At 36.3% G+C, this 13,184-nt stretch overlaps 1 protein-coding gene across 4 annotated transcripts in view; it reads right to left on the reverse strand.

The window, feature by feature from the left end:
- klhl4 (kelch-like family member 4) overlaps positions 1 to 13,184 on the reverse strand; it is a 452,146-nt gene that overhangs the window by 166,159 nt on the left and 272,803 nt on the right. The gene's annotated exons all lie outside the window — the stretch shown is intronic.

Below are 13,184 nucleotides of genomic sequence, written 5' to 3' on the forward strand. Positions count from 1 at the left end.
GTCTTCTCAGAGAGTCAAGGCTGGGGGGCTGTCAAAAGGCAGGGCCTGTTAAAGCCCATTGCGGCACTTCCTGTGTGATTTTGGGCTATACAAAAATAAACTGTATTGTATTGTATTGTATTAAGCATGCATTCCGAGAGATTTGTTCATGGTGTAATGACATCCATTGCACAGATACCTAGAGCCTCTGCGTAGAAGAACAGCAGCAACAAACACCTGTTTGTCCCACATGCGCCCCCTTCAGGGCGGCATGGTACTGTTTGCCTCACCTTGTGCCTTTTCACAATGGTTTTATGTCCAATCAGCAAGACTAGAAATGTCACACACATTCATTAAAGATATTAGCCAGACTATGGAAAATCTGGGTGTATAATAAATGCGTGTGCAAACATTATATTGGCGACATACAGAAAGACAGCAACAGGCATGCACCAATTGCAAGAATCAACAAAGTGTGTGAAGCACAGCGCAGTCCAAGGTGAGGTGCCGCACCTCTCGTTTTTTCCCTGTATTTGATCAGGAAATGTGTAAATTCAGAGATTTTGACTATAAAAATGATTAAAATTATTGGAATCATATATAAAACAAATTTATAGCACAGACCAGTGGACAAATGTATTTTATATTATCATTATTCATTTTTTTGGTTTTCATGATGACAGGTGAGACCGCATATACCTCTATGAAGTGCAGTCATGGTGCCAGAGAAGTGCTGGACTTCCACCAAGTACTGATCTAGTTGGTCCTGCACTGAAACTCCAAGACTCTTCTCTTCTTCTCACATGCTATATTTGCTTTTATTATCATCTGTGTTGTAATTAAAGTATTTCCACACATTACTTTCTTGCTTTCTACCCGCAAACATCTGTGCAAAACCTGCCATCGTCAACCACAAGTGCTTACTACTTCAACCGGATGAGCGAAACGTGATAAACAAACAACAGTTCTTTATGGAAGTTGCGCCATGTGACTATAGTAAGAACAAGTTACAAGATCACCGCATAGTGAACAGGTCAAAATAACTAAATGCTCAGGGCGACCTATAAACAAACCCCTGTTCATGACTGAACCGAATTGAACGAAAATGCTTTTTTTCTTTCTTACTCAATTTTCATTCTCATTTTAGTTCGTTCTCATATCACTAATTTTTATTTAGTTTCTCTGTTTGCCTTAAATTCAGCTGTCCTTCTTGTAAAATGACAAACAATATTTTAAGTTCTAGTTCTTGTTTTCATTATGAAAATATCACTGTGGTGTATCTTTTATCACTTCAATGAACAATTTTTTTTCTAATGTACTGTACTAAAGTTAATTGCAATGCTGCCAATTAGGCTTACATACCAAGAAGTCAACCATCAGACAAAACATTACCCTGAAGTCTGCTTCCAACACTACTATTAAAAATAAAGAAATTCCTGGTTCAGCAAACCGCCTCTAAACAGTGTTAGTCAGACATATTGAGAATTACATATTAGTTGTATATTAACTGAATTAAAGTGCTTTCTGTTTGCTAAAGCAAATTCATTCTGTGATGGTGCCTTTATCGCAACATGTATACAGTTAATTGCACAAATCATATTAGGATAATTAGGAAAATCTGTAATTGCTGCAAAATGCCTTTTGATTTTGGCCTGCTCATCCTGACCATAAGGAAATTGATGTACCTGGGTAGCATCTTAATTATGACATCTCATACAGATGGCATAACATGGCTGAGGGATGACTGAGATTCCTGACTGCTCAACTAGTTCACGCTGAAAAGGAAATACCCTATGGGTGTTAAAACATATAACAAGACAGGGATCATGTTATTTCTGCATTATGCTCTATGCAATGTAGGCTCCAATTTAGCAAGCGACTCCAACAGAATGGCTAGAAAGTCTAATTTGCTTTATAATCCAGTCATCATCATCATAAGCCAAAAAAATCATTGTGATCCCTGAAAACTTGCTCCTTGTGTAGCTGGCCATTGGCATAAATACCCCAAAAGAGCTATTACTAGTTATGTTGTAGAGCACACAGCACTCTCTTTTTATGGACAAAGTAAGCTACACAGTAAGGAGTCAATACGTTTGGTGACATTTATGATAACTCAATCTTTTTCTTTCTTTCTCTTCAAATCAGGTCAGTTCTTAAAACAAGCAGGTTGTTAGTATATGCTGCACTCCCTTCCCACTATCTTTATAATGTTCCTGCATGTTTGTTTGTTATCTCCAGACTATAAACCTATAAACAAGTCTTTGGAAAGCATTTGCTAGACTTCTAACTTTATTTTCAGTCTGCCTTATTCTCCCTCTATCTTGCTGAAACCTATTTTTGATGATAACTCTCCATCCTCTAAAAACACAAATTAGCGCCATATTTAATTTAAATTCATGCATCACCTGTACCTCACTACTTGTAAACTTTATGCTATTCATTTGGCCACTGATCACCTCTGTAATTTGTGTCCTTTAAATGTCCCTAAAACTTTCTCCATATGTTTTGGGATTATCCTCCAGTCTCTGTTTTCTGGACTGATGCTTCTATTTAAATTGGCCTTTATTCCTCCTGTTTCCCTTTTGCTTTATACATTTCTTCTCCTGAACCTCTTCTTCTATTACCCTGACTTTTTATCCAGCAGAGGCTAATCTTTCGGCGTACCATCACTGCAAATCTAATCTTAACCTCCCACTTGATATCTCCTGAGTTGTTCTTTATAAAAAAACTTTACATCTTCTTTCTTTAATCTAATCTTACTTTTGCAGGAATGGGTAAAGGGGTCATCTGGTTCCAGTACAGAGAAATGGCAAGCTGCTCTGCATTTGTTTGGGAGCTCGCTGGCTATGGGACTATTTTATACTGCTAATCTTAATACAATTTATTAATCATAATAATATTATTATTATTATTCATCAGTCCTTAATTCCACCCTTTTCTAATTTCTTCTCTTGGGTTCATTGTGTCTGTCATGCCTGTCTCACTGGTATACTTAAGCATCAATAACTTTTAACCATATAAGGTCCTCTTTTAAACCGTGATTTAGGGGTAGGTGACCAGGAGGAAGTTGCATTTTCCTACAGCACTATAATTTGTTTTTTTTTTAATGTATAATTGTTGATTGCTATTTTTCCCTATTCAACTTAAAATAATAAAAATGATTAAAAAATATAGCTGTTTAGTTTTTTTCTTTTTAAGTTAAACCACAAACTGGTAAAGTGATTTGCTCTGGGACATAAACTGAAGTGACATCTTTAGCAATAACATCTCACACCCTAAGAATAAATGTACAAAGTAAATTAATTGTCCTGAGGATACCTTATTACACATTTGAAATTTGGAAATCTGGTGTTTTGGTATTTGGATGTTATGAAAATAGACAGAAATGAATGTTCAGGTAAATTAGAAGTGTGCTTACATGACTTAAGCAGTTAAAGGTTAAATCTAGTTTTTTCAGAATCAAGTAAAACACTTTTGAAATGTGTTTTGAGAATGAATGAATCAATTCTAAGAAGAAAAAAATAAGGACAACTGACAAGGCACTCATGCATCACAGAGTATCTAACATTAACTATTTTCTTGTTCTAGCTGTTTTTCAGAGTTTGCATATTCATATCATTCAGTGACTGTAGCTTTAGCAGTGAGAGCTTTCTAAGGGTTTTGAAAGACCCATTACACATGATTCATGCACTCTCAACAAAACAGAATATAACTATGACTAGATGGGAAACAAGCTGCTTTCTATTATGCTTAGATTGATACAATTTCAGAAACCTTTGTACAGAATATAATATTAACCGGCTATTAACTATAAACCTCATGTTAAAATATTAGAGATGAAAACAATTCCTTTTTTAGCAGTAGCAACAATAGAAATATATACCTTGATTTTGGTATCATTATTGATATGAAATTTGCTCATTGCATGCAGCACATGTAGATGGTTTATTAAGATTGCTTTAAGTAAACTGGTTCAAATACAGGTACATGCCCTAAGCTTAGCATTCTTAGATATACAGGTACTGTACTTCCAGTTCCAAAAACTACAGCAAGAGACACATTGTTTAACAATTTCAAGATCATTCATTGTATAGTAATGTTAGCACATAAAACCAAAATTCTTATTTTCAAATAAGATTATAACTCTCTAAAGAAAATAACTGTACATTAATGTTATTCCTACAACTCTAAAAAGGACAGTAATTCACTAAACAGGTTACTTGCATAATTGTTTTCAAGCAGACAGATACATTAAATATTAAGTAAGTTTACAGAAGTGGTAGAAGTGGGTTTCTTTGCAGACTTTTCTTATAATAATCTGTTTCTTGAGCATGAGAAGATAGAAGGTCAGTGTCTGAACTGCACAATGGGCACATCCTTTGTGAAACAGTACAAGGCTTTAGGAACTTCCATATGTCCACTGACAGTTGCTTTCTTGTCCTTTTACTTTAATGCAATCATGTTTCCTTTTTGCCACACACCTACTTTCACACGGTGAACCTTCAGGTAACCAAATTCACAGGGCATATCAAAGTGCTTCGATAGTACCGTGCCATTTGCATCAGTTTCACTATCCTTATGAACATCCAAAGACCAATTCACATTATCATCACTACGTCTTGTTTCGACTAATAAATCAGTTTCAGTTTGTTCCAGAACTGAATTTACAGCTTCTTTTTTAAATGTCATGATGTTTTGGTTCAAGGCTACACCCTACTCATGAATACTGATGAGTTATTTAAGAGTGGCAAAACACATAGAAATATTTTTTTTGCAGCTTATGAAATTTCATGAACTAGATGGCAGTAGAATACTATCACACAGAGTTTGACTTGGGAACAATCACATATACATAGAATTTGGAGTCAGAGTGAAGCTCTAGGTTAAAGTCAAAGAGGTTAATTTATAAATATGCAAAATTATGCAAAGAATTTATTTTAAAATGAAAGTAGATTTTACACAGGTCTTTCAACTTGAAGATTAAGTACAGAGACCTGTTTGAATGTAGTCATTATAACTTAAGACTTGATGTGAAATTGAAGGTCAAGACTTTTACTTTAGTTTACTTAAGACTTGCATAAGTTGGACAGTTCAATCTTTGGTAGAGGCAGTTATTATTATTATTATTTTGTGCAACTGATTCAAGAAACTACTTGTGGCCAACATTAAAGACCATAATCAGGCCTTAGATTAAAATATGTTACAAAAGGATGCCTGTTAAATTTGTTACTAATGAAAACCTTCAAAACAGAATGAATTGTTTACATTAAAATATTATTAATATGTTGTCTATTAAGCATTTGTATGTGTCCTTATTATTTTAAGTCTGATTATTGTTGTGTCACTCACTGTGGAGACAAAAATTCTTAGGAAAAAAAATCATTCTCTGAATGATATTGTAGAGACTTTCTAAATTGTGTCAGAGGTCTGATTTATTTTTATAATATGTTACAAAAATTATCACTTTTGATGTTAACATTCAAAATGTAATTGTCATATTAAAAAAAAAATCAGATCACTATTTTTCTTATTTTAATTTGCCCCTGACTTTGTTTAGTAGTGCTGATTTAAATATGAGACATAAATATACTATATACCAGCTTCCAATTAAAAAACTTCTTCAGACAAAGTAGCCCTGACTAAAAAAATAGATTTTTCATGATTTACTTATAATAAACCCTCTCAAGTTAGAATGTTAAAGATTGCAGGATAAAGAAAAATATGTAAATTGTGTGAGAAATTTTGCAAAAGTCCCACAAGCAAAAGATCATTGTAAATATCAACAGTTTAAGATTTTTAGAGCATTAGTCAGACTGACAAGTGATTCCAACTAATATTTGTAGCAATGAAGTTATAACAGATTTATTTATTACTAAATTATTGTTATTATTATTAGGTCTTTCAAATATAACTTACTATGTCACATCTTACACATACAGTACCTCAGTATATTTAAAATAAATTACAGAACTACAACTTTAATGCTTAATTTCAAAAGAAAACCTCACACCCTTTAGGCACCCTTTAGTCCAAATGGATTGTTAAAAAATAGCTCATCCAGAATATAATGAATACATCTTTTCTGTATTTTGTGTCATTCATTATAATAAGCCATTGTTAATGCTTTACTAAAGAAATATTAGCATTTTTTCAAAGGATTTATCTTTTCAGTATTATCACACAGGCAGGAAACTGTCCTTTCAAATTCTGATTCTTGGTGCCCCTTTTTGAATACAGAATGGGAGATCGGAAAATTGAGAGTAGACCTTATCAGAAGGATTTAGGAGTCAATAGTGGACTCTAAGCTATCGACTTCCTGACAGTGTTCAGACCATTAAGAAGGCAAACAAAATGTTTGGTTATATAGCACAATGTGTGGAGTACAAGTCCAAGGAGGTTAGGCTTAAGATTTATAATGCACTTGTGAGGCCTCATCTGGAGTACAGTGTGCAGTTTTGGCCTCCACATATCAGTCACCACTATGACTCCTAAATCCATCTAATAAAGGTGTACTCTTGATTTTCAGACCCCCGATTGTGTATTCAAACCTAACATTTTTACTTCCAATGTGTAATACTTTACATTTACTGACATTAAATTTCATCTGCCACAAATCTACCCAAGCCTGTATGTTATCCAAGTCCTTCTGTAATGATATAACAGATTCCAATTATCTGCTAATCCACCTATCTTGATGTCATTTGCAAACCTAATCAGTTTGTTACTTATATTCCTATCTAAATTATTTATATATATTAAAAAACAGCAGTAGTCCTAGCACTGACCCCTGTGGAACACCACTCTTAACAGCGGCCAGTTCTGATGAAGTTCCTCGCACCATCACCCACTGCTTCCTGTGTCTGAGCCAATTCTGCACCAATCTAAAAACATCACCCTGAACTCCCCTTTCTTTTAATTTGATGCCCAACCTCTCATGTAGCACCTTATCAAATGCTTTCTGAAAGTCCAGATAAATAATATCATATGCTCCACTTTGATCATATCCTTTTGTTGCCTTCTCATAGAATTCCAGCATGTTTGTAAAACTCGACCTCACTTTTCTGAACCCATGCTGACTGTTCAGAATAACTCCTGTTCTTGCCATGTGTTGCTCAATCTTATCCTTAATAATTCCTTCCATTAATTTTCCTGTGAAGCATGTTATGCTTACTGGCCTATAGTTGCTTGGATCTGCCCTGTCACCCTTTTTATATAATGGGATGATATTTGCCATTTTACAATCCTTCAGAATCTCTCCAGTATGCAATGACTTCCTAAAAATATGTGTTAAGGGTTTATATATGTACTCACTAGCCTTAAACCTTAAGAACTCGAAGATACATATTTTCTGGTCCTGGTGATTTGTTTGATTTCAGCTTTTTTAATCTTAGCTGCACTTCTCCCTCTACAATTTCCAAATCCCTCAGTACCTCCTTAGTAGTCACGTTTACCTCTGGGAGGTTATCCACTTGCTCACTTGTAAATGTCTCAGAAAAATGTAAGTTTAGGGCATCCACTATTTCACTGTATCTTTTAATTCCCCTTCACTATCCCTGATTCACTTGACCTCCTCCTTGACTGTTCTTTTACTAAAATACTGAAAGAATCTCTTAGTGTAGTATTTCGCCTTATCTGCAATATTCCTCTCCAACTGTCTTTTAGCCTTCCTGATATCCTTCTTAATGGTTGCCCTCATGTTTTCATACGCTCTATGATTCACTTTGCAGTCATTAGTCTTATATGCCTTATAAAGCAGTTTTCTCCTTTGCAACTTCTTTTTTAATCTTTATTAATCCACCACAGAGTTTTTTTTTAGTTTCCTATTAATTCCAAATTTAGGTATGAATCTGTCCTGCATTACATGTAAAACATTTTTAAACCTGTTCCACTGCTCCTCGACTGTCTCCACACTTAAAAGCTTATCCCAGTGTATCCTACTTAGACATTGTCGCATCTGCTCAAAATTAGCCCTACCAAAAGTTCAGCTTAACAATTTGAGTTTTTGCATATGCAGTCTTACAAAATACTGATAATTGTATTATATTATGGTCACTTGACCCTAGTGGTTCAATCACCTCTACACCCTCAATTCTATCTTGATTATTACAAAATACTAAATCCAGACAGGCTTCACTCTGTGTTGGTGCTTTAACATGCTGTGTTAAAAAACAGTTACTGATTACTTCTAAAAACCCCTGCTCTTGTGCTCCTCCATCTGCAAGGTTATCCTAGTTAATATTTGGATAATCAAAGTCACCCATGACTATAATATTTCCCTGTAAACTGGCCTTTTTGATATTATTAAAAAGATGTGTGTTTAAATTACTGAATTGGTTGGTCTATAACACACTCCTAAAATAAGACCTCTTCCCCTAATATTTTCCAGGCAAAGCCACCTGCTCTCATTATGATGGGGTTCATCATCCAACTGAAGACGACTTACATTTAAATCCTGTTTGGCATAAACAGCAACCCCACCTCCTTTTCTGTTCTGTCTATCCTTACTAAAAATGAGTATCCCTCTATGTTACTCATCCTCATCTTTGTTATTTAGCTAGGTTTCCGTTATTACTATAATATCACAATTATGCTATACTACATACATCTCCAACTCACTTACCTTATTTTTGATACTTCTAGCATTAAGGCAAGCTATTTTAAATGTGTTACTCTTTCTACATTTAAATGTTTGCTTAGAATTTACATTACAATGCATTTTTATTTCTACACCATTGTTTGCTCTTCCATGTATAGATCTAAACCTGGCCTGTCCTAAACTCCCTAATTCCCTAGTTTAAACAATCCTTGACTTGCCTACACATACGCCTCCCCAATACATCGGTGCCCCTCTGCTCCTCAGCTTGGCACCTAATTCTTTGAATCTGGATCGCAGAACTGACAGACTACCCTTATGTATGTCATTTGTTCCAACATTGACAATGACAACTGGATCCACACCTGCTCTGGCCAAGAGCCTGTCCACCCTTCCAGGGAGGTCTCCCACCTGTGCTCCCGAAAGGCAACACACCATACGAGACTCTCTCTCTCTGAAGCACACGTGTGGTTCAATCCCCCTAACAACTGAGCCCCAACTATCACTACCTTTCTCTTTTTGGGAACTGGTTTTGAGGTGGCCCATTGGGGTCCTCATCCCTGCCTACCACCTCAGAATTATCAGATACACCGTCCAGCTCCGCAAGGACATGATAACGGTTTGACACTTCTAATTCTGTGGTTGGTGCCAATGTGCACCCTTTACCTTACGCCTTGTGACCGTGACCCACCTATTTCTACCTGTCTGGTCTGGAATCTCCTCCCACACCACCTTGGGGGTGCACACTATCTCTCTAAAGGACACCTGAGCCAAGTCCACCAATTCTGTATTACAACGCAGGTTAGCCAACTCCTCCTCCAGTTCAGCGACCTTGAGCTCAAGGTGCTGGATCTGCTGGCATCTCTTGCAATGTAGCCCTCATTGACAACTGGCTCTTCCAAACCATCATCTAAAAAGTCCAACATCCAACAGGACTTGCATTGCACTGGCCTCATTATTAAAATTTGATTTGGGATTAGTAAACTGCCTTAACTTTTTTTTTTCTTAAAATTAAATTTGTTCTTCTTTCGGCTGCTCCTTAACTTAAATGGTAGCACGAAGATCTTCTACAGATATTTTACACCTTTTCCTCTTAAGCTTCTGTACTGTTCTCCCTCTCAGCTGCCTGCTATTTGCCTTTCTATGAGGTTAACTTTGGTTTTCTCTGTCTCTTCTCCTAACTTTGCGCTCCTCTTACTTATAAGCTCTCCACTTGCACTGTTTATATTCCCCCGTATTAATGAACCCTTACACTGTCGCCCATTTAGGGCTCGTTTATACTTCACGCTCAGAACGCGTACGTGCCTGCATCATGGCTGACACACATTCCCAGCATTCATTTGATGCGTCCCTTGAGCAGGTCCTCAGAAATTAATGCGACATGTGCGCGACTTGCGGTACCAGTAAAAAGTCGGAATGTTACATCAGAGTCTCTGGTTACTATCTACATGTGACAGAAAGCCTCTATGTGGATCCTATGGGATCTATATGCACGCTTCAAAGTTTGATGAATGGTTCGATGTGGTGAAGCAAAATGCTGACATACCAATGCTTTAGAGTGCTTTTACATTCAAGTGTCACATATTCCCGATTGTAATGACACGATACATTTTAAAAGTGTGAGGTGTATTTTTCTGCAACTTCACAACAGCAACATAATGTACAGAGCTGTATTTCAGCCACAGGAAAAAAAAAATTAAGGACATGGTGAAAACGTGTATTTTGTGATTAAAGTGGAAGTTTCGGCTTTAATCTCGAAATGTCCACTTTAACCTCGTAATTTACTTTAACATTAAAGCAGACCATCGTAAACGTCATCCCAGTTTTTAATTGCTATAAGCTACTTGGACCTGACTGCAGCGGCAAGCAGCAATGGATCACCACACAGAACACATTAAATATATGATATTCCAACTCTCTGCAAATTTAGAATCTTTAGATTTATACTTGATATCACTTTCATGATGAAATGTATTAAAGTATGTAAGTTACATTTTACAGATAAATTGTTAATTTCGTTTAAATAATGAATATTGTTAATAATTACACACATGGGAGTGACACGGTGGCGGAGCGGTAGCATTGCTGTCTCGCAGGGAGTCATGTCGTTGGTATTCCCTGCTTGGAGTTTACATGTTTTCCTGCTTGGTTTCCAAACTCTGCTCCGGTTTCGTTCCAAAGATATGCAGTTTTGGGGATTTGGTGCCACTTAAATGACACCAGTGTATGTGAGTGCTTGTATTCACCTTGCAATGAGCTAATGGTCTAGGGATTATTTCTGCATTGTGCCTAGTGCTTGCTGGAATGGACACATCCCTGGATTGATGAATTTAATCATTAAACATCCTTTTCAGAGATATTGTGGTAAGGTGTCATCAGAAGTTAATGGATGTTTCAGGCAATTTACAACAAAGCGAAGCCGAACCTTTTCTCACCGTCATGATATCTCGCACTGCCACTTGCTGGATTCCTCCAGATTTACGTAAAGTATGTGCGCAAGTTTAAACGGTAAAATGCTTGTGTAGCAGGAGCATCCGCTGCAGCATGCGTTGCGTCACGTGAAGTATAAACACGGCCTTAACTGTTCTACTTCTGGACCGCTAAGGACTGTTTAATCTAAAATAAAAAAATAAATAAAACTTTACTACCTTATTTGATCCTACAGCCCCTTGTGCCTGATCGGCATCTTAACACTGGCCGCTTACCTGTGCACTGCTGAGCCTTACCCTTTAACTGCTTTGAAGTCAACAACGGCCTTTTTTTTGTTTCCTTTAAACTAAGGAATCACCGTTACAACGACGCAGTTATTTACTTACAAATGCCGATATCAGTTACTGCTGCTTTCTACCCTTCTTCCTCGATGCTAATTCAAATACAGATAACAAGAACAAGTACAAGTAACTTTTCCAAGCGCACCTCCAAACACCCAGCTACTTTTGCTCTTGTGTGGGCGAAAAAAAACAAAAAAAAAAACCTTCTAAAGGAAAAAAGCTTTAAAAATTCCCACACGGTTCCTTAGTGGCAACCAAAACACACGTTTTTAAGAGTAAAATGTATTTTTTTATTTAAATCTCACACCACAGAACAGCCCAAAAACTCTCAACAGTCCCTAGCATTTGCAAAGCACATGTCAGCACAAAGCACACGTCAGCCACAGAATGGCAAATTTGAGGTCAACTCCAGCAACCTGAATAATAAGAATAGTAATAAATAATAAAAGCAATAAAGCAAACCCATTCATAAAACCAACCTACGCCCCTTTGTAAAAACAGGACATTAAAAGCATATCAACTTTAAAATGACTAAATCAGCAATAAATAATGTCTATTAAAAAGCAAAGTTCTAAAATGTCCTCATCAGGCTTGAGTCCCATGGACTCTTTTTTAAACAGTCAGCCCACTTGCTGTTTCGCACTGCTGCAAAGAACTTTTTTACAAAACATTCATACCATAAGCTAAGCATTTTTGAAATCAAACAATATTTAAATCCAATATGCTCCAATATGCTTAATTTAATAAAAAATAATCAAATGCTTGATAGTACAAGACAGTTTGTGAAAATATCAGCACACATATTTTAAATAAATTATTTATTTGGCTACGTACAGAAGAAAAATCGGTAACACTTTACATTAAGTGTCCATAATTACACTGTAACTACTATGTAATTAGCTGTATAAGTACAGGGTAACTATGAGTTATTACTCCGTACTTACTGTGTAATACAAAGTAACATTATAGTTAATTACTCAGTTGTCATTGTTATTCTACAGTTTACATAATTACAATGTAGAATTTTATCACTGATCCAAAAACAAATGTACTTACATAGTTACATTGTATCTGTACTTTCAAAATGTAATAAAAAAATCAGGGTATGTAACTACAACTATGTAACAGATGTTCCATGGTCTGGGAAATTGTAATGGAGAATTGCAGTGATAACTGCATAGGTTTTCAGTGATATTTCAAGATCTTTTCTAAATGGTGAAAATGCCTTTGCAAAATGGTTAACACTTTTTCCCCAAAATCTAGAGGGGCACCTCCTTAACATGTTTTGCTTAAACAAGCAATGTCAAATTCTTGTAGTTGTGCTACATTATTTATTGTTGAATTTTTTGGGCTATTATTATACCCATCTCTAACATAATACTGCCAAACTTGCATCATTCAATCAAGGTACACAGGGTCACAGAGCCATTCCTAGCATCACCGGACACAAGGCAGGCAATAGCCCAGGATGGGGAGCCATCCCATTACAACCGGGCACAAGGCAGGCAATAACCCAGGATGGGGAGCCATCCCATTACAAGACCCACTGACAAACATACCAACAGTCACACTCTTACACATATGGCCATATAATCCATCCTACATGTGCATGGGATGTGGCAGTAAAACCCATGAAGAAGACATAGGGACACATGGATAGAATGTTCAAATTTTACACACATATTCAGCCATCCATTATCCAGCCCACTATATCCTAACACAAGGTCATGGGGGTCTGCTGGAGCCTCCAGACAGAATTCCATCTCAGGATAATGGATCTGTGAGGCAAAAGGGTTAACTATTTTGCAAAGGTGATTTCACCATTTAAAACAGATCTTGAA

This window comes from Polypterus senegalus, chromosome 10 (assembly GCF_016835505.1).
Source record: "Polypterus senegalus isolate Bchr_013 chromosome 10, ASM1683550v1, whole genome shotgun sequence".
NCBI lineage: Eukaryota > Metazoa > Chordata > Cladistia > Polypteriformes > Polypteridae > Polypterus > Polypterus senegalus.